This window comes from Podarcis muralis, chromosome 8 (genome assembly GCF_964188315.1).
Source record: "Podarcis muralis chromosome 8, rPodMur119.hap1.1, whole genome shotgun sequence".
In the NCBI taxonomy this organism is placed as follows: domain Eukaryota; kingdom Metazoa; phylum Chordata; class Lepidosauria; order Squamata; family Lacertidae; genus Podarcis; species Podarcis muralis.
In genome coordinates, this window is record NC_135662.1 from 35,585,158 (window position 1) to 35,608,599 (window position 23,442).

General features: G+C 41.2%; 1 long non-coding RNA gene across 1 annotated transcript; it reads left to right on the forward strand.

Annotated features, from left to right (window-relative positions):
- Window positions 1-1,032: 1,032 nt before the first annotated feature.
- Window positions 1,033-18,389, forward strand: LOC144328697 (uncharacterized). The gene is made up of 3 exons (XR_013393918.1): window positions 1,033-4,238; window positions 4,654-11,052; window positions 11,321-18,389. It is a non-coding gene; the product is annotated as an uncharacterized LOC144328697 (long non-coding RNA).
- The last annotated feature ends 5,053 nt before the right edge of the window (window positions 18,390-23,442 follow it).

The following is a 23,442-nucleotide window of genomic DNA, read 5'->3' on the forward strand; positions in this document are numbered from 1 at the left end:
GCTAGACTGGTGACTGGGAGTGGCCGCTGAGACCAAATAACACCAGTCTTGAAATACCTACACTGGCTCCCAGTACGTTTCCAAGCACAATTCAAAGTGTTGGTGGTGACATTTAAAGCCCTAAACTGCCTCGGCCCAGTATACCTGAAGGAGCGTCTCTACCCCCATTGTTCTGCCCGGACACTGAGGTCCAGCACCAAGGGCTGATATCTGGCACTAGCCCCACTCTCAATGCCCAGTCCATTAATTCAAAGGTGTTCTGAGTTTCTACGGAATAGAATATACACAACTTCATGAATGCAAATTGTATGTTGGAAAATATGTTCCACAAAACAACATTTTTAAAGTACGTCTATATTTTTTCTGTGCTTGACAAAGAGGAAGAAAAACACTAGCTTTATTCAGTAGATGTTCACTCACATTTCAGCTATTGAAACTATATTTGGCAGGAGGAAGAACAAAAAGACAGTGAACTGGGAAGGTCTTCATCCCAAAAAAAATCAAAAGAAAAGGTCTAGCAGTGATATTTAGCAATGACAAAGCACCTTGCTTGAAAGGATATAGTTACAATTTAGTATGAAGGAAGCAGTGGGTTTCATACTAGGAACTTTGCAGAGTCCCAAAATATTGCCTTCATACTTGGGACTTCGCAAATTTGTAGTGATTCACTAGGGCAAATGCATTGTGACGACTCAATATGGTGTCATCCACATTCCACTGACATCAATAGCAAATTTTCTATTGATTTTAGTGGTTACGGACCTAGTGAATGGGTTACCAGCAATCAAAGAGACTGCTGCATCATGTATCTTGCTCTTTAATGAATACTTCAATTTATGTCATGCATTGACACTAGGCTGCAGAAGGGATGTGCTCATTTGGTTATTTTACTACCACATTATGAACTCACCTTCCACTTAATGCAAAGCAAACAGACATGTCAAATACCAAGATAATACGTATTATCTTGTATTCTAAGTTACAAGATTATCTTGTATTCTAAGATAATCTATTTTGTATTCTAAATACGTATTCTAAGACCATTAGAACATAAGAAAAGTCTGCTGGATCAGGCCAATGACCCATCTAGTCCAGCATCCTCTTCTGACAGTGGCCAACCAGAAGCTTGTGTTCTGGTTGAGTGAAACATCACTGCCCACCTGCGATTCCCAGCAACTGGTATTCAGAAGCAAACTGTCTCTGTGGACGTAGAACATAGCCATCATGTTGAGTGGCTTTTGCTAACCTTTCCCTCCATGAATTTGTCTTTTAAAGCCTCCTGTGAGAGTGAGTTCCATAGTTGACCTATGCGCTGCTGGAAGGATGTGCACTGGACATCAGCTGCGACTCAACCAAATGCCAGTTTCAAGCGCACTGGTTGGATATTGTGGAACAGAGCCAGGAGCATCAGAAATGCTCCAGAATTTGCCTAGATATGGTCCTCTGCCTGTCTAGAGGAATCTGGTTGGTTGGCTTCTGTTGTGAACAAACAGCTGAAATAATTGAATGTTTGGTTGAATTCAACATGGCAGCGGTGTTCTCTGTTACATCCCCAAGTATTTTTAGGTACAGTATAGCCATGTGAACAACGGGACGTGGGTGGCTCTATGGTTTAACCCAGGACTTGCCGATCGGAAGGTTGGTGGTTCGAATCCCCGTGACGGGGTGAGCTCCCTTTGCCTGCTCCTGCCAACCTAGCAGTTCAAAAGCATGTCAAATTGCAAGTAGATAAATAGGTACCGCTCCGGCGGGAAGGTAAACGGCGTTTCCATGTGCTGCTCTGGTTCGCCAGAAGTGGCTTAGTCATGCTGGCCACATGACCCGGAAGCTGTACACTAGCTCCCTCGGCCAGTAAAGCGAGATGAGTGCCACAACCCCAGAGTCGTCCGTGACTGGACCTAATGGTCAGGGGTCCCTTTACCTTCATGTGAACAACACAACAAGCTAATCTGTTAGTGACCCATGTTAGCCTTGTGGCCCAATGTGGTGAATAGTTCACAGTTATGCTGGGCATAAAATACCTATTTGAAGGGGAAGGGAGTCAGAGGCACAGGCCATGCAGCTCCAATGTCCCCAGTCTACATGTGCATTCCTAATCATCCCATGTTGAGTATAAAGGTCTTAAGTGGGCTCAACTGTGTTCAGCTGAATATGGATAGAAGGCTCTGTGAAATTGGGAGCCCTCTGTTACTGAGGTTCCTGATCACTTGGAGGTTTCTAAGCATTTTCATCTGATCATATTTAGAAGTCCTGCTTAGACCTTCCTACTCAATGCAGGAAGATTAGGAATGTGCAAATGGGATAGGTAACACTGGAGTCAAGCTAGCATGTGAACCCCATGCACCATACTCACTGCCCCCCATATGTTGCTTGAATGGCCAAGTCCACAACTAGGGATAGGGGAGAAATTCAATTCAGTTCACATTTAAAGCCAAATTTATCAAATTCATCATTTCTGAAACAATGTGGGAGCAAGAAACATGGCCAGTCTTTGAAATTCGCATTTATCTGAATTTTGCAATGCAGTTTTCCAACCAACCAAGGTTAACAAAATTTGCACATATTAGGTAAAAGTATGCATAGAGATGAAAATATTAGTGGAAATGACATATAAAAATGCATTATATTGAGGAAATAATTTTTGATTGGTCAATAAATAAATTGCTCCCACAGTTTCTATTCATCAGGCAGTTGCTGCTTGCTAAGGGTGGGTATTTTGTCTGTATGTGTTTCCTTCCACAGTTACTAATACCAGATTGGGGGGGCATGATTTGCTCAGGAAATCTGCACAGTGTCAAAAATTTAGCCTCCTCTCCATATCATGGCCCCGATCCAAAATGAGGATTCTGAGGTTGTTTTTTGAAGAAGAAAAAGTTGCAATCACAGAAACCCCAAGTCACATGTAGGTTGGTCCTTAAATGCTGTGGTGCAATAGACTCTCCACTTTGCAATAACGGTGTGGTTACATGCACTGAATGATCCCAGATAGTGCAGTTCTCAATCCCTTGCCTTCTTGTCTCTGCCAATGTCTCTAGGAGAACAATGGCAGCAAAACACCACTGAATTCCCAAGCCATTTTTATAGTTGCCTATGGCTGAGATAGTTCTGAAGGAGTGTATATGTTCCTTAAAGGTCGATGCACATTGTAATTTTTTTAAAAAAAGAAATTCAATGCACATTTGTGCTCAACTGCATGTCATTTTTTTTTCCAGCCCCCTGCCCAGAAAGTCAGGAAGAGATTCGTTTAGCTTCAGCAAGCTTCTTACAGGAGGCTTGTTTGCACTCTCCTGGGGCTGCCTTTGAAAAGTGTTCAGGAAACTTTGGCCGAAGAACACAGTGACCCAACTCTGGAATGGGGGTGGTTATAGAGATGATGTTAACCTACCCTTATAAATCCACACTAGTTAACAGCTGCTTTCTAGGCCCAATAATTTCTTGAATTGCAGGAGGGCCAGAAGGAGACTGACCTCCTAACCTTTGTGATGGCCCCTTAGCTATTGTTCTTTGAAGCCTGCAGCTGGGGATATGATTTGGCTTAAATAGGGGAGTATCGGGCGACAGGGCTTGCAGATTTAATTAAGGCCACCCCAGCTTTCCCTTATGAAATAAATTCAGCACTGAGCCCAGTTCAAATGTTCTTTCAGTCACATCCACTGAAAGATGTCATATCCACACAGCTTCCCCCAAAGAATTGTGGGAAGTGCAGTTTATCCCTCACACAGCTAACGTTCACAGACCTGTTAAACCACAATGTGTATACCTAAATGGCTTGGATACAGGTTATTTGAGGGAGAATATCCTCACATTCAGCGCATACATTATGTTCTTCAGTTGGCCTTCAGATCATTCAAGGAGGCCTTGTTTCAAATGCACCCTCAATTTCTGAAGCTCGGTGGGTGTATGCCAAATCGGGGTAATGTCAGTGGCAGTGAGTATGAGAGATGGGCCGAGTAGATAATTCCATCCCATTTCAGTCTTGCTGGCATTCAATCATAGGTCTGTCCCATCCCATTTATGCAATCTGAATGCTTACTTCTTATCTAAATACACTCCTTTTGAATGCCTTCACCAGGAACATACACATTTTGTATGCATCGTGCAGTTTAAAAAATGCCTGCTTTGTGCACTGAAAATGCACTGCAAATCTACAAGAGAGCAAAATAATCTAGCTGGAAGCAAGCAAATTTGGGAGTGTTGAACTCTGGGTTGCTCCACTGTGAAAAAAGGGGGCTTCTTAGGTACTAGTCCTATTATTATTTTTTAAAAAATAATCTTTATTCAGATTTTACAAATAAAAGTTTAGAAACAAAATCACAAAAACAGACAAAAAACAAAAAACCAAAATTTAAAAAGAAAAATTAAAAAGAAAAAAACACTCTTTCAAATATTGTACCACTCATTAACTTATTTTCATGACTTCCTCACACCTCCCTTTTTTGTATTCCATTTATAGGTTTGTTCAGCAAATTCATACCCTCTTATTTTACCCTTAGTTATTTTCCTCACTTATTGTAACTTCTAATCATATTGCTAGAGCCACTTCGTTTCATTCCAACGTCATTCACATTCAAAAATTTTACAATATTTCTGTAAGTAAATTTTAAATTTCTTCCAATCTTCTTCCACCGACTCTTCTCCCTGATCTCGGATTAGGTACTAGTCCTATTAAACTCCCTTCTTAGGCAGCACTTTTCCATCACTCAGGAAGTGGCCAAAACAGTTCAATTTGCTGGGCCGGGGGGAAAGTTCTAAATGACTGGCTGGTATTTGTTATTTATTTTACAGTGGTACCTCTGGATGCAAACAGGATCCGTTCCAGAGCCCCGTTCACATCCTGAGCAGAATGCAACCCACGTCTGCGCGTGCGAGGGTTGCGATTCGCCGCTTCTGCACATGCATGTGACGTCATTTTGAGCGTCTGTGCATGCGCGAGTGGCAAAACCCAGAAGTAACCCATTCCGTTGCTTCTGGGTCGCCGTGGAACGCAACCTGAAAATGCTCAACCTGAAGCGACTTTAACCCGAGGTATGCCTGTATTTAAATTATTTGTACCACTCCTTGCCCCATTTAGTTCAAGGTGGTTTAAAAGAATAGTCAACAACAGAAACATATAAAGGAAACAGTTGTTGTTGTTGTTGTTACTTACTTACTTACTTACTCTATTTACCATCCTTCATCCAAAGATCCGGGGCATTCACAAGATAAAAATACAGGTTACAATACAGTTGTGAAACAGTTTCAAAGTTATTGCCAGAGAGCAGGGGGGGGGGGGGAGCCAGAGTAAAAATAAATCAGTGTAAAGGCAGAAATGTTACATATAATTATGATAGGCAGAAACGAGACCGTTAACACAGATACACTCGATAGCTTTTGGTCACAGTTTCAAGAACTCTTGGGAAGAGGTGTTAAAGACAAGCTTCAAGGTATCCTGATAGTTAATGATACCACTTTTGTTACGAAATTCATAATAGTACTCTTAGGACTTTATTTGGTTATTGGGAGGAATTCAGCATCAGGCTATGCTGAATGTTCTACCAGAGCCAGCATTTCAGCTTGCTAGACAGAATGATCCTGCTCTCCCATCCCCTGTGCACTGTCCCCCCCCCCAGCCAATTTCAAGGACATGGAGGGACAAAATGGGGAAAGTCCCATTGCGCAAGTGGAAGATCACACACAGGGCTTCTGCTGACAGGACTAGTTAGGTGAATTCCACCCATTGTGTACGACATTTTGTTGTCTATTGTATTGTAAAGTAAGGCTTTGACAGAGGGGACTTGTCATGGACTCTTTGGACACAGAGGAGTGGTGGGAAGAACCAGCTGGGATATAATTTTTAAACGAATATAACTTTAAAACACACGTTGACTAGCATTGTGTGTGTGTGTGTGTGTGTGTGTGTGTGTTTAAAATAATAAATAAAAGAGAGAGAACTGCCATGTGGCCAAAAATATAATTCATTCCACCCCCACCAACCTCCCAAAAAACCACTCTGGCATATGGCAACCTTGCTCTTTTGTTTAGTGAACTTTTGCACTCGCTGCTTTCCCCCAGAGTTTCCCTGCATTTCCAACAGCAAACAAGCTGTGAGTTAGCATAAGAAAGCCTACTGGCGCATTCACTTGTTTCTGCTTGACGCCACCTGTGTATGTCTGAAAATGTTGTCTTATGTCCACTTTTCCTGAAGATGGTGAGGTCTTGCTCTTCCTAAAGGGATTATTTACTTCCACTGGAGCAATACCCTTGGAGAGGTCCCCAAACTTGCCTGATTTTTTTACACCCATTCATCCACTTTGTCCCTGCATCTTTAGCATCTTAGCATTTATTAACAGCAGTAGCTGTGACTGAAAGTTACACTGCTGAGTTTCCCTCGTCTTCAAGATAAATGTAATGTGCTAAGTGGGAACACATTTGCAGTGCTTTGGCATCATTTATGCATGAGAGGATGCTTGATTCTAAGGCATTTTTTAAATAAAAAAATAAAAATAAAACTTTCCCTCCTTCTATGAAATCACCCCCTTGGTGTCCTGAAGCTGTTTGTCAAATGTGTTATTGGGGTGGGGGGAGGAAGCACAGCACTAGAGAAGAGCTCTGAAGGGATGCAGACTTCTGCTGAGCCAGCCTTTTTGATGACTGCCCTCATTTCCTGACAGCTCCCATTGGAGACCGAGAAAGAAAACATGATGCCACCATGCGTACTGTTCACCGCAAACTTTCTGAAAATGTTTGGCAAAGGCTCTTCTCTGCTGATAAAAGATTTATGACTAATGTCTCCAAAGGTTGATTCATATGTTGCTCCGGAAAAGAACGAAAATGCCACGCCACCCAACCATAAATGATGGGTTTTAATGCAAGGAAGACTGGTTGAAATTCAATGGCCTATGCAACGATGATCAACCTGAACCGTTCTGATGCTCAGTGATTATTTGCACCTGAAATGGTCATGTTGACTGGCAAATGTTTAAGCGTATTCAATCAGTTCACCCAGATATTTCCCTCTAGATTCCCTTCCCCCCCCCCCAAAAAAAAAAATCTCTCAGAAAAGGCTACAAGAAACATTATTCAATTGTTTTCAATGTACTGGGTGCCTTCTTCTTCTTCTTTGGCAATCAGTCGTAGTCGAATAAGATTGTCTTCCATGAAAACAGTCTTAACAGTGAGTTCATAACACATTGGCAACATGGTTCTTATATCATGAGTAATGATGATGTGGAGAGCTTCAAGATGCAGGAAGAGAAGAAGTTGAGAATGGGAGCATGAAATCTTGGCACACGAAGCTAAGTACAGATGTTTGTTTGTTGCATTTTTATCTTCCTTTTCAGACAATTATTGTCTCCCAAAGTAGCTTACATCAATAAAGAAAGAGAATTAGAGGGCCTGCCTTTAAGCTTGCAAACTACAGTGATAAGAAATGGGATAGTAGGGGAAAGACAGAAGAGGAAAATCAGTTTTTCAAGACAGAATGAAGTGATGACCTATTAGAGGTCATTTATATCTAGTTCAGGCTAGATGCCTCTTGTTCCTTTGGTCCCTTTAGTTGGAGCTAGAATATGCACGAAGGAGAAATTAGATTCAGCTTACTTCTAAAGGCAAATCTACCTAATTTGCACTTTCTCAAACATTGTGTGAACTGAATCACAGCCAGCCTTCAAAATTCGCACTTCTCTGAGTTTTGCAGTTCTCTAACCAAGTGACGTGTAGAAAAAATGCATGTACTGGGATGCATGAAAATGCACTGATTAGTGAAAATAGCACGCAAAAATGAATTCTATTAGAGGAAATTGTGTTGCAAAAATGTGCATATTAGGTAAAACATGTATATGCTGGGTGAAATTTTCATTAAAAATGTTTGTGAATTTTCACAAGGACTTTTTTTAAAAAGCATGCTGATGTACAAATGTGGGGAAGTGAATTTATGGCTGGAAATATGAGAAACTGAAATTGACAGATTTGCCCCTCTCTAGGCTAGATGTTCCTTCTGGGAAACAGAAGGTGTAGTCTTCCAGAGGCTCTAAGTCTTCTGACCGATGGCAAAAGCCAGAGTGTGCTTCCCTTCTGCTCTCCAGTCCCAAGGCAACTTGAGGGTGTGTGTGTCTTTGTTGTGTTTTTTGTTTTTGCTTTTAACATTGTATGACTTAAGGGAATGGATGTTTCCTGACCTTTCTGAGAATAATTTGGTAGGCTTCTGCTGTATATTTTTGTGTGCATACAAATATAGCACACTAACTAGGGACACGGGTGGCGCTGTGGTCTAAGCCACTGAGCCTCTTGGACTTGCTGATCGGAAGGTCAGCAGTTCAAATCTGTGCGACGGGGTGACCTCCCATTGCTCTGTCCTGCCAACCTAGCAGTTCAAAAGCATGCCAGTGCAAGTAGATAAATAGGAACCGCTGTGGCAGGAAGGTAAATGGCATTTCTGTGTGCTCTGGCACTCGTCACGATCCTCCATGTGCCAGTAGCGGTTTAGTCATGCTGGCCACATGACCCGCAAAACTGTCTGTGGACAAAAGTCGGCTCCCTTGGCCTGAAAGCAAGATGAGCACCGCAACCCCATAGTCATCTTTGACTGGACTTAACCGTCCAGGGGTCCTATACCTTTTACCTATAGCACACTTATATCAGAAAGAAAATACTTCCACTTTTGGCGCACTACCTGCATTTGTCTGTTATAGTGGTGGAGGGGGGAAATCCTCTGTTGGAAATTATGATCTCAGGTTGTCATGGTGAAAACCGAATGAGGATGGGTAGGGTTTCTGGACCTCATGAAGACAGGTAGCAAATGTAGGGGCTATGTCTGCTTAACAGAAAACTAACATTGAATCATGGGCAACTTTGACTTCCAGCAATCACAAAAACTACCATGTTTTTGGATACTTGTCAGATTTAACCATCCTTATTGCTCCCTCTCCCATTATTATCTTCTTTTAAAGTTCATTAAAACACTCTGAATTCTGCAATAAACAAATACCATAATCCAACTAAGGTTACTAAGCTATGCAAATTAAGCGTATTTGCGCTAATAGGTGGATAACAATTTCATCTATAAATTGCATTGGATTTGCTTACAGCCAAATCTGTTTTCCTCCTGCTGCTCCCGTCTTAATAAAAACATTAGAAAGGAAAATGAAGCTACGCAAGAATATGTGAAGGTTATGGAATTTCCAGACAGATAGAGAGATGGGTGCCAGAAATAACTGAAGGCTACTTTGCCACCTTTCTGTTCCCATCCTAAGCATATGTAAGTGGTCCCATTGATTCTACTTGATATATTTAAGATCACACTAGTAGAAGAAAGACAAGAGGAAAGTCCCTTATATCTTTCTCCTTCTGTTGACCAAAACAGACTAAGAGCTATTTTTAAAAAAACCTTAATTGTATTGCTGCAGCCAATTAGTATTCCATCCATGAGCTGCACCATCAGAGAAAAATGCTTTCTGTACACACGTGTCCGGGATAGGGCTGGTGGATCTGAGCAGGGCCTCTCCAAATAGAGTGACCATCTGCTACCCAAAACATAGGGATCTGACAAGCAGGAGCCATTCAGCCCTGTTGTTGGGCCACATTATTACATATTTGACAAGGGTAATGAGAGGCTGTCGTTAACCTTACATGACAGTTGTTACAATGACACATGCAAAAAAACACACCAAAGAACAAAGAACGGAACTTGCTTTTAAAAAGAGAGGGAGAGAAAGGAAACAAAATCTAGCCTACTTTTCGCTTTAACCCAGGAATTGTCAGTCATCATTATTGCTAAATACAAAGCTGGTGGTAATGGGGTTAATTTCCATTTCTATGCTCCCTTCATTCTCTTTTTGAAATGTATCCCTTTATACCATTAAGGAAAGCAGTATTATCGAGACAGTTGGGAAGACAATGCATTATTTATCATTACACACTGAGATGTAAGAACAGAGAAAGGCTTCCTGGAGGAAGGAACCAAACAAGACATATTTCACGAAACCCTCTGATAGTGTGAAATAACATCGCTTAACTCAGGCACTGATATTTAATGTTACCGTTGCATAAGTGTGACATTTGACTCATCCTGCAATGTATTTCCTATCAGACTCCCCAGCCACCTTAAAGCCACATGACGATCTGCTCAGCGTGTGACCTTGCCTCTCGGTATAAGCACAAAAAGCCCAGCCACAGAAGTGAATTGTTCTTCCTAACTTCCTGCTAAATAATAGCTACTGTCTGGTTGAAAGGATATCTCGGTCTCTTTAGAGAGAATACAAATTCCCTGACCCTAAATCAATATCTCGGGGCAGCCGCACATTGCTGTTTTGCTGAGATACAATTGCTTTTGCAGAACAGCTGAGCATAATCAGTGATCTCCTTGCTTCCAGAATCACCTCCCAGCTGTACGGGAAGTTGCAAGGTTGTGCCAGTGAACATGCGACCTCATCGCGATGCATCCATTCCTTAGGAAAGCATCAAGGGAAGTGGGAGGGAGAACATTCTGTCTCACTACAGGAAATCTGTAGCCAGTACTGGAGCTAGTTGAGCCCACAAGGTTCAGCAACAGCAAGAGCCAATGAAAAAATAGGACATCAGGTGGTGGCTCACTGTAGTATGAAGATACAAGGAGCCTCTGTGGGAGGGGGGAGGGGGAAGGATCTCTCTAGAGAAGCTGTATATAAATAGCATACAAAAGCAAAGGCATGTATTTCTGTACAAAATACAGAGGAGAGAAGGATACTGATGTCCACAATGTTCAGCTTTCTGAACATATTATTATTACTATTTATTTATTTCCAAACTAGAGTAGAAATGGCAAAGTACAGAGATAAATGTTTGCTGAACAAACAGAACAATGGTGTCCAATTCTCTCTTTTATTTCACATATTTACTCAGAGTGGAGTATTTTATCTTCATAACAACCTTGTGAGGTAGGCCAGGTGGAGAGATAGTGAGGAAGTTTTGTGACTGGTTGGGGATTCGAATCCAGCTCTCCCCAATGTAAATCCAGCAGCCTAACAACTATCTCAGGCCTGCTCTTCTCTCTTTCTTCCATCACAGAACTTATAGTGGCATACTTGGTCTTCTCAGGTAGAAGAGAAGAAGAAGAAGAGTTTGGATTTGATATCCCGCCTTTCACTCCCTTTAAGGAGTCTCAAAGCGGCTAACATTCTCCTTTCCCTTCCTCCCCCACAACAAACACTCTGTGAGGTGAGTGGGGCTGAGAGACTTCAGAGAAGTGTGACTGGCCCAAGGTCACCCAGCAGCTGCATGTGGAGGAGCGGAGACGCGAACCCGGTTCCCCAGATTACGAGTCTATCGCTCTTAACCACTACACCATACTGGCTCTCGTAGAGAGGTAGAGCTATCAGGCAGGACCTAGACATGTTTACCTTCAACAAAGGAACTGCACCATGTGTTCTCAGTCAGACCACGCATAAACTGTGTTTGACAGATATTTATAACAAGAAAGTGTGATCATTCTCCAAAATGGCAGAACTATATTCACTACTGAAAAGGAGGCATGCCTTTGACAAACAAAATTCAGCCATTAGAAGATGCTAAACCTACTGGGTATTCCTAATGTTTCTATTCCATGAGTACTTTTGCTCTCCAATTAAATTAGATAGCATTTCCTGTCTATGCTACTCCCATTCCCACATCCCAAAGTGGAAGATGGCTTTTAAAAAAATGCCTTCTTCTTATATGGTAGTCCACACCGCTAATAATATCATTATTATTTATTGCCCTTGTCCTGTCTCTGGAATAACTGCATCCCAGCGGATGGGTACATTGTCCAGATACCCTACCTCTGAATCGATAGACTTGTGAGAGCTGAGCTGTCCCAAAGGAGCTTACATGTGAAAAGTTTCAGGATGTCATTAACTGGAGCATCCTGGTGAATGTGCATGTGTACTCTATTAAGGAAGCTCTGAGGCAATTTGCGCTGCAGCGCTGCCAACAGAGCAGTGTTTACTTTGAAATGGCTGGCTTTTGCACCGAGGACTGTTGACTACTCATCAAAGGATGGACATCATATGCTTTGTTCCAGCCACTTTTGCCTCTTGTCCCAGCTACCTTTGTCTCTGGCCATGTTCACCACTCACCTGTGGCTCCCAGAAGGCTGACCACCATGGAATGTAGCCCTTGGGCTGCAAAGGGTGCCCCACCTGTGACTTAGGTATGTGTTTGCAGCCTTACAGTGCCTACTTTGACCCATTCTTATAAAGGTTTTGATTCCTCACTTCAGTGACTCGCGGCCTTGCACTAAGTGGTCCTTGCACTGTGTGTTTGGTACAGGAGGTGGCTGAACTAGATGAGCGTAATGCAGATGTGATTCTCTCACCATCCAATGAATGGACTTTGCTTTTACCAGTCACTCCAACCTGTGACATTGATAGGAAGGAGCAGGCAAAAAAGGTTGCTGTGGGTTGAGGTACCTGCCATATGTAGACATGATCTCCCATAAGAGTTATTTACATATTGTGTTATGTAAATTGCTTAAAGGTTTCTCCCCCCCACCCCAAAGGAGGCTGAAATAAAAAGTTTTTAGTTGCTGACCACACCCACATTTCAGAATTGCATGAATCTTCGCATGTATATTCTGACTTTTTTAGGAATGTTATGCTTTATATTTCAGCATTCTTTCCTTTTGTTTTGAAATATATATGAGTCCTGCTGGTGACAGATAAATGTTAAAACATTTCACTATTAAAATAGAAATGTAGCCATATCTGCTCTCTTAAATTTCAGGTTCATTTCATAGATTTCTGGTGCTTAAAGAAAATCAGAGTGAATGTGGGCTTACTTTCCCCTTTCATTTGAAAATTGGACACTCAGATGTGGCTAATTAAATATTTTAAAATTGCTTAAGTGTTTGAGTTTTCTGTCCATGTGGTGGAAAGAGTATGGCATAAATCTGCCTTCAAAAAAGGGACTCAAATAGGAAACATTTATCAGTTCAAATAGAAGTGTCATGCTCATGGTGACATGCTATAAAGGAATAATAATTTTATATATTTTGATCAAAAGGACTTGGCTCATTTTATGTGCTTAGCATATCTCGGCAAGTTGCAGTAGCAAATGCCCTGCTTCTCATTTGCTTCAAACACTATCACAAGTCAGTTTAAACGATATTTAACGAGATTCCTGTTGAATTATGAATGGACCACCATGATGCAAAGTGGCATTCACATTTCTCTGGAAATATGCAGTGACCTAAAGACAGCTAAAGACATTGGGCATTCAGGGGAGGCCCAAGACATTTTGCTGCCTGAGGCAAAGGACAAGGTGGTACAGAAGCTGAATGGAGTATCAGTTGAATCTTCACATCAGCACTAGTGAAAAGACAGCAACCTCCAGCATACCTGAGTGCAACAGACTAGCTTAGAAGGCACAGGGCAGGTTGTGCAGCATGCAAAGCTCTATCCTGCAACATCTTGCCAGAATGCTACAGCTAGACTGGTGACTGAGAGCAGCCTCTGGGACCATATTACACCGGTCCTGAAAGACCTGCTTTGGCTCCCAGTATACATCCGAGCACAATTCAAAGTATTGGTGCTGACCTTTAAAGCCCTAAATGGCCTCAGCCCTTTATACCTGAAGGAGCGTCTCCACGCCCATCATTCAGCCTGGACACTGAGATCCAGCACCAAGGGCCTTCTGGCAGTTTCCTCACTGTGAGAAGCAAAGCTACAGGAAGCCAGGCAGAGGGCTTTCTCAGTAGTGGCTCCCACCCCAGGGCTGTTGTGAAGTTCCTTTACCTTGCCACTGTGAAACTACACCAGACAAAGGGGTTTCCGAATCAGAGGATGGTGTTTTTAGTGTGACTGGACTTAACTATCAGGAGTCCTTTTTTGTGGGAATGTTCAGGGATACAGGAGAGGATATATTGTTTGATAATATCCTTTACAACTTGTGTTAACAAGTTGCACAATTTAGCAGAGCAACATTCCCCTTTTTAAACTTGCACAGCGGATGCGTTTGTTCAGGCTCGCTAAAGCCTCAAAAATATGTTTCGTTGGTAATTTCCCCTTTAGTCCCTCATAAAAAGATAGACACAACACAGTCTTCTATAAAAGTATAAAAAAGAGTTTACTCACTCACATTCTGTTCACAGATGGATCCCAGAAGGCAGACTTCAGTTACAAAATTAATATACCTGGAATCTATCCCATAAAGAGACAGTCCCTTTGTCCTCGCTTGTCTGGAAGCCAAGAGAGCATCTTAGGCTAAGCAAATGTTGCTTCTTCGACGAATGTTGTCAGAGAGAGAGAGATGGCTGACCAGTCCTGCTCTTTTGTTACCTGGGCAGGTGAGGTCATGCCCACCTCTAGTCACATGCAGAGGAAGTCTGTCCCAGCCTAGGAGAAACAGGAAGTTCCAACTGGCTGGTCCAGACATCCCCTTTTATGTCCACTCTAGGGATGTTGTACTTGACTGCTCTTGGGTTTCACATCCCACATTCTTAAGGTCTTACATCTAGGGATCAAGTACTGCCATTTTTCAAGCAGAATAAAAAGTTAAAACTATATCTAATCCATTTTGATTTGCCTCGTGAAGTAACTGGAGAGGGGTGTCATATGAGGATAAAGAAGGTTGTATTGGGGTGGTCATATGAGGGAAAGGACACCTCTTTATTAGAGGGTTTTTCAAAAAAAGTTATGAGGGCAAAATATTTGATATAAGCAGTGGATTGTTCCTTGAAGCATTGGTTTCAAATATGTGAGTAATAAATATGTAACAGAAAAGAGACTCTCTTCTAGCTGTCAGGCCTGAGATTTGTGCCACAGTCACTCCCCAAAGAGAGCGGTGTACTTGTGTGTTTGTTTATTCCCTGCTGGAGAAGTCGTCCTTCAATGAAGGCAACAGAGCACTCCTGGGAGCCACCCATCTGTTAAGAGAGAACGGGAACTGCCACACATCTGTACAAAACTGCATTTTCTAATCCTGGGCCTTTGCTTTTTAGCGGCTTACCCTTCTGTGGGGACTGACAAGTAGGACACAATTCTACAAAAGTTCTGTTTTGAATGGAAACCGGTATAAATGTGAATGAAGGGGCCCAATTGAGAGCCAGTGTGATGTAGTGGTTAAGAGCGGTAGTCTCATAATCTGGTGAACCAGGTTCGCGTCTCCGCTCCTCCTTCTGGTTCAAACTTAAATACTCCAACATCATGCAAGGCTGTATATGTCTGATCTTCTGAAGAAATAGAAGGATGTGAGGCAATTGTGTGCCTTTCCTGAGCCATTTATTGTTTATTATATTTTTATTGGAGAGATGTATTCAGACCAGTTCCTAAATCAGCTTACAAAGAATCAAAATGCAATGTCTCAAATCCAAAGTTAGTCAGCCCCTTTGAATTCCCATTGAAATCAATGAGTCATAGGTTAGTCATCTCTAAGGTGTCCCGTTGAGTACAGAGGGACTTTTGGCATGACTAACTTTCTCCAGATTGAGGTGAAGGCAGGGGAAGCATACTGATTACATACTAAAAACAACATGACCTAAAAGAGCATTGTGAAAACTATCAGCAAGACAAAGCCGATAAAATTAAACAGTTAATGGTGGCTTTAAAATCACATCAAAGTGGACACTGGATGAGCAACCCTCGCATAAACACTGCATAATCTGAACAATGCCACAGAACAGACCGTTTTGTTGACAGCCAGATATCTGAAGCCCATTTCTCTTATCTTCATTGGCACCTCTGAAAAATACCTTTGCCCCAATTGACTGCTTGGGTTGCTTGTAAGGACCAGCCCTGCACGATGGCATTCTATAAATGACAAATAATGAATCCACCATTCCCTCCACAGAAAGCTAAGCAGCCAATGCGGAGCGGATTGACCAAACAGTGTTGAATTGTGGTGAGAAGGAGAGGAAGACCAGGTGTAGGATAGAAAGGAGGAGTCTGCTGTGTTTTCATGAGGCTGCATCTCTCGCTTCAGATGTAGATTGAAGAACAATGTGCACATGGTTGGAATCCTGCATAGGAACAATTGTTTATGGAGAGTGGCAGGAGCTAAAAGTTGTTGAGCACAACTGGGAAGCACGCAGAAGGTCCGATAAGGATGTTGTACGTTTATAGGTTTCCTTCTGCCAGTAAAACATGGGAAAGGGACAACGCTTGTAAAGAGTTCATTGGCTAGAACAAGTGAGTTAGCCTGATCAATAGCAACTGTACATAGGCAAAGAGCTCTTAATGGCTCTTAATCTCCATTAGGCTGTGTTGGAAGAAATTAAGGGGGGTGGGGAAAGGGCCTGCACCACACTCCAGCCATTTATAGCAGCATCCTGGTACTTCAGTAGCTTTCACGGAATGCAAGCATTAGTTCGGAAGCTGAGGTGCTCTGGGACAAGAGCCATTACTAGGACAGGAAACTATTGCATCATTATGATCCAGGAAATGCTCCTGGGATTCCCCCCGGGGTTTAGCCTCCATGGTTTATACATATTTTAGCAGGAGGGTCACCCAAAAGAGCTTTGAAGCATAAAGTTTTCCTGACATCTGTTAATTAAATGTGAGCCATTCTGTCCCGCTGTTCAGAGCCTTCTTTTTGCTTCGGAATGGGTCGACCACTAACAGCAAATGCTAATTAATGGGCAACCAGGGATGTCACACCCTGTTGTCAGGGTGGGAGTGAAAATGGGACAGACATTAAGCTAACTGGCCTGTAATTTCCAGGTTTCCTTCTAGATCCCTTTTTAGAAATTGGTGTTACATTAACTGCATTACTAATCCTCAGGTATGGAGGCTGATCTGTGGGACAAGTTAAATCTCTTAGTTAAAATATCAATATTTTCACATTTGAGTTCTTGGAGAACTTTCAGGTAGAAGCCACCTGGACTCAGTGATTTGTTTGTTTTTGTTTTGTCAGTTAGGCCAAGAATTTCATTTCTCACCCCTCACTGTCTGGCTAAGTTTTTCAGACTTCCATCTTGCAAAAGTTAACTCATGCACTGGGATCTGCCCTATATTTTCCACTGTAAAGACATGTGCAAATAATTCATTCAGCTTTTCTGCAGTCTTCTTACCATCCATTTGGGGCACCTTTGACTCCCTTGTCATCCCAGAGTCCAAGGACAGATAGATGCCCTATGCAAGCATTCAACCTTTATGTTTAATCAACCCACAAAGAGGAAGATTGAGGCTGCATAGGCGAGCTCTAATCACCCATCACTGTCTATGAGGTAAAGAGGTAACTTCTAGACTCTTCCAGAGCCTTTTGTATTCATGTAGACTCTGGAAAAACCCTTTAACTCATGAGTCATCCCTCTAATTAATGGAAGGAGACAAGGATGGAAACAAGGTTCAATCTCATTCTACTCCATCACAGGTTGATTAAATTGGACATTGTTTTTGTTTTGATCTAAAGCCATTTTTTGTTTCTTTTTAAAATACTATGTTAAAAATAATAATTGGTATTCCTGGCACATGTTTTCTACCAGCAACTTGAAACTAGAGCATAGCAGCGCTCTGGAAGAAGGCTGGTTTTAAGTATTTTGCAAATCTGCATTTTCAAAATGACATCTGCTTTGTCTGAGGCTCAAAAATATGGAGGGAGATTTGTAAAAGGGAATAAAATTATGTCTCTGGGTTTCTATAAAGGAAGATTTTAAAGGCTGTGAACCCTGAAAATGGGTACAATGCAGAAAAATATTCAACTCAGACTTGTTCTTGACATTTTTTTTTATTTAGCAGCACTACAAGACAGCAACTATTTTGAATATTTGTGTTTGCATCTTTAAAACATTTTAATAAAGTATATTGTTACATGCATGTATTTAACTGAAGACAAATACAATCCCTGCTTGACTTGAAAGGAATTCAGGCTAGCAAAATACACAGCACAGATAAACTGCATTGGCTAACTGGAAGTTATTATACAGCATCATCAGAAGGTTTCATGTTACCTCCCATGTGTTAAACATCAATAAAAACAAAAGGAGGAGAAGGAGGAGAAGTTGCAAGGCTGGAGTATATTTCCTAAAGACACTCTGCCTTCTGCACTCCATGGTTGGCCCTCAGACTTCCTTAGTGAACCACTCAATCTAGCTCAGCTGAGGACAACCGACTCCTCCCCTTTATATCAGTACCCATCCCAGCTGGCTTCCTCACAGGTAGAAGTGCAACAAAAAGGCTCCCTCCATTGGCCTGGCTCAGGTCAATGACCACTGGACTCCTCCTTGTCTTGAATTGGCATTTTCAACGACTTGGATTTGCTTATTTTTCTCCTCCCTCCCTCCGTCTATTGAAAATTTAACCATCTATTCACATGTATTAAATTGTAAGCCGTTGTTTTAAACTGTGAAGTGCCTTGAGTGAATTGGCAGAAATAGTAAATGAATAATAAATCAATCTGTCTCGAACTGCTTTACCATTAGAGGCTTTAAAGAAGAAAAGAAAAAGAGGTCATCAAACTAGATTTTTTTTCTCAGAATAATAATAATAATAATAAATTTTATTTATATCCCGCCCTCCCCAGCCGAAGCTGGGCTCAGGGCGGCTAACAACAAAGAACTAGGAAACCAGCAGGTACCTTTCTGGCAACTGGAGATCCTGAACAAACACTTTATGGGACTTTATGAGCCCCCCCACTATATATAATAATGATGTGCAAACATGTAAGTAAGGAATGTTCTTTTTACAACCATGTACCGGTATATCCATGGAGCAAAGATGTGCTCTACTGTGAGGCTCCTGGCACTGCGATAGGAAGCCATCACTGGCTGATATTCCTCACTATATCATTTTGATGCTTTGTGCTGACCATTCTGCTGTTAGAAGCACTTGGTTTCAACAGCAAGTCAGCCTGGTTAGTATTAACAATACCTGCAGGATAACCCTATTACTTAGAAGTGATTCCCATGGAACTCAATGGGGCTGACTTCTGATTCCCTGACTTCAGTGGGACTTACTCTGAAATAATGGTCCTTACAGATAGGGGCTTAATATTATAAAGGGCCAACCAGATACAGTCAAACCTTGGTTCTTGAACGGCTCCGTTTTCAAACGTTTTGGCTCCCGAACGCCGAAAACCCAGAAGTAAATGTTGCAGTTTTTGAACGTTTTTCGTAACCCAAACGTCCGACACAGCTTCTACTTGAGTGCAAGAGGCTCTTGCAACAATCGGATGCCGTGCCTCGGTTGTTGAACATTTCAGAAGCTGAACAGGCTTCAGGAATGGATTCCGTTCGAGAACCAAGATTTGACTGTATCACAAAGTTTATTGGCAACAGGTTAAAAAAACACAACTTATTGATTTTTTTTCCTTGAAAGAAAGATTTGCATTAAATGTTGGATAAAATATGGGCTGGCATTCTGGGGAGGGCGGGGTATCAGTCTAGAGTGAATATTCTGAATAATTTCTTTTCTGTAACTTGCAGATGGAAAATCGGAAGTCCTTTTTATTTCTCTTCTCTTTTCTTTTTTGTTTTCCTTTGGTGTTTTCTTTTCTCTTTCTCTTTCTGTTTCTGCTTTTATTTACATCAGTTTCTTTTATCTTATTGCATTATGTAAAAGTTGTAATAAATTCTTATTTTTAAAAAGGCATGCATGAGAAGCATCTATTTAAATAAATGAACACCAGTTTGGAAGCACCCTAAATGTGTATACAATTGTAGCCTTAATATTAAGTATTGATAGAAATGCTTAAAGGAAAAGGAAAAGAAGGCTTATTTAATAATTGCTTTCAGAAGACAAGCACCAAATGTCACAAAACTGAGGAGATGTGTAATTCTACACACATCCTAAGACCAAATATTTGAGCTGCAATAGAAAATGGTCAGTGCTGAGTTCAGTTCATTCAAGTTCAGTACTGAAGCTCTCTCAAATTCGAAGGGAAGCAAGAAAGAAAGCATATACAGTAATCAGTTTATCAATATAATCTAGGATTCGAAACATTGTCACTTTTATGACATACTAAAATGCAAAGGGCTTTTAGCACTCTACCAGACAGTTAGCTAGATAATGCAGATTCTTTGCCTAAACAAGCACATACCATTTCAGCAAACAAACATCACTCATACACAAATACTCAAGCATGAGCATAATTCTTCTGTCAACTTGATCTTACAGCATTACCATATGAATGGCAAGTCTCAGAAGCATTACCGCAGATAGGCGCAAAGTAAATTAGGTTTATAATATGGAGCACAATGAAATATGAAGGCAGGATTACTATCAGTAATGATAACTACTAGAACAGAGTTTACTCTATCACATATGTACACACATTGCTATCAACAACATACAGGAGATCTCCACAACAGCCGCTTTTTGAGGAGGGGGAAATGCCCCCATATTGCTTTGGGAATTGTTCCAAAAGTTTGCACAGTCTTTTCCCTTGGATTTTAAATTTACCACCACTGACTAACGACTGTCCCTCCCAATCTTAATTATAAATGACATTATAGCACTACCATTAAACAGATGCTAGCAGGAAGCAGTTTCAATGCTGTTTTCATCTGAATGTTCAGCTGTAAACATTTTCAGCTTAGCTGGTAAAGTCATATAGGCCTATAGTGGGAAACACTGAGTCGCATCTATATATGTCGTATTAAAATGTTATGTGTGTACCCTTGCAAGTCCTGGTCCATTAAAAGTCATGGAACCTATTGCTACGAATTTCAATAGTATTCTGACACCTAAGATCATGTTTTCTAGGTTTTTATTTCCTTCCCCTGGAGGCTGAATGACTCTCATGAAATTGTGTCTCAGCTAATGCTTCTGCAAACCAAGTTGGCACTGCACCTCAAGACTGCCTGCAAACATCGCAAGCTTTATACAATAATATATTCTAAGCAGCAACCAAGGTCCAGAAAATGCCCATTGGAAAGATCCAACTGAAACCCTAAAGACATGTAGAAGTCGCAATAGGTTTTAACGTTTTCTGGAAGTTACATGAACTTTTCATTTGGACTGGCTCTTGGCTCAATTCAAGATGTTGGTGTTTATCTTTTAAGCCCCCAATTTTCTTGAGACCTGAATATAGATAGAATTGTCATTTTATCCTTTTGTAAACAGTTTTGTGTGTGTGTGTGTGTGTGTGTGTTTTACAATCAAGGAGTGCTTTGTTTCAGAGAGCACTCAAGGCTATGTGGCACCTCTTTTTTATGGTTAAAATTGTGGCACTTACTGCAGCAACTTCATGGTGAGTAACAGCACCTATTTTTCTAGGGGGGGGGAGCACCACAGTCAAGTGGTGTATAAATTTTATGAAACAAACAAAAAACAAATAAATAAGGATTGCAGCTCAAATTGCAAAAAAGTAGAAGCGTGTTTTTTGAAAGAGTGCTTACTAAATGTTGATGAATCAACACAATATAAAACTTGACTAGGTATGGACAGGAAGTCATAATTGTGTGACTCCAAAAAATGAAGAAAGCCATTTTTAGTTCTGTTTTGTTATTTTCTGTGCATTTCCTCAAACAGCCCCTGTTGGTTATTCTCGTTTGGAACATTTTATTCTCCTTGTTGTCCTGCATCTTCTTCCCTGAAGTTAAGGCTCAGATGATACCTGTTTCATTAACGTCACTTGCTTTTTCATTAGCCAAGGAAAATGAGCCTCTGCAGCATTCAAGGCAACAGCCCAATAAAGATATATTACTGTCACTTTACTCTACTAGAGCAGATGGGTCATAATAGTATGTCAGATACCAATACATTTGTAGAGTCATTTTTTCTTATCAGCTAGTTAATGAAATGAATTTCTATCACAGCATCTTTAAAATGTAATACACTCACAACTGTCTTCAAAGACCTATTTTGAACTAAATATGTTATCTATCAAAATACTCATTAAAATTAGGTGCAGGCCTACAGGAAGAGATAGATTAAATCATTGAGGCATCTGGGCCTCTTATTCCTCTAATGTGACCTCATTATATCGTAATTCGTTATTGCAGAAATTTAATTTTCGAATGCCACGGCGTTATGGAGTGATTTTCACAGTCCCGGGATTTTCATTCTACTAACCGTAAACTTTTCTATCACTTTGTACAGGAGACCTGATTATTTAGAGACTTTACGTGAACTTTAAATGAGCAACTCTTATAAGCGAAAACTATGCCATGTATTACCAATTACACCGAGATAAATATCTCAGCCTTCATAATATCTAGTACAATTATCAAGACATGGGAGGAAATTGCCTAGCCGCAACAAAGGCAAGATTGATTAAAATACTTGTGTGCCAAAGTGTTGGTCACAAAATGTGTTGAAAGAACAGATTTTTAGCAAGAAGTGATCCATAGATAGTTGCCACCAGTAGCACAAGTTCGCATTGCTTAAACTATAAAGGAAGCTTATGCTGTTACATGATATGGATGCAAACATGTGTACGTTGACAAACCTTCCTCAGCCTGGTGCCCTCCAGATGTTTCGGACTATGCTTCCTATGGCTTTTATTTTTTCATCTGGAACTCACCGGAACTCAGTTCCGTCACCTCTCAGGTGGGCACCACTGTCATTATAAGAGAATGAGAGAGGTGTTCATGGTGAGTTCTGGCACCTCCTTTTCTAGAAAAATAGCACTGGTGATTCCCATCAGCTGCAGCCAGCATGGCCGATACGGCTAATAGGAGTTGTAGTCCAGGACCATTGGGAAAATTTGAGATAAATCTCTGCAGATATATTTATTTTAACTGTTCTGACCTTTCAATAAATGAGTGGAAGCAACATGTATAATTCCACTTTCTCACTGCCTCCTCCATGAACATCTAAGAAGGCCTTAACTATCTGTCTAGATAATACGAGTTCAGTAAATGCCACAACAACAATTAATAATAATAATAATAATAATTTATTATTTGTACCCCGCCCATCTGGCTGGGTTTCCCCAGCCACTCTGGGCGGCTTCCATAGAAACCAAAAACCCCACTAAAATATCATACATTAAAAACTTCCCTGAACAGGGCTGCCTTCAGATGTCTTCTGAATGTCAGGTAGTTGTTTATCGTTTTGACATCTGATGGGAGGGCATTCCACAGGGCAGGCGCCACTACCGAAAAGGCCCTCTGCCTGGTTCCCTGTAGCTTTGCTTCTCGCAATGAGGGAACCGCCAGAAGGCCCTCGGCGCTGGACCTCAGCATCCGGGCAGAACGATGGGGGTGGAGACGCTCCTTCAGGTTGCGTCCTTCAATTGACTCTGTCTTCATTCATACAAGCTCTGTACCAGATATGTGTTTGTTATTGATTACAGTTATTTATATCTGGCCTGTCAGGGTTCAAATTTTTTCAAGATAGTTCACACGTGATACAACATTTGTTAATAAAATCATATTTAGCAATTCAGCCTGACTCTTTCTCTCCTGTAATCACTTTGCCATACTAAGGAGAATAGGGAAGAAAAGGTGAAATTATATGGTAATAGGACAAAAGCGCATCCTGTTACCACTAAGCAGTCACAGCTATAGGAGTGGAAGTATTAGAAGATGATGATGGTGATGATGATGATGATGATGATGATGACAATGATGAT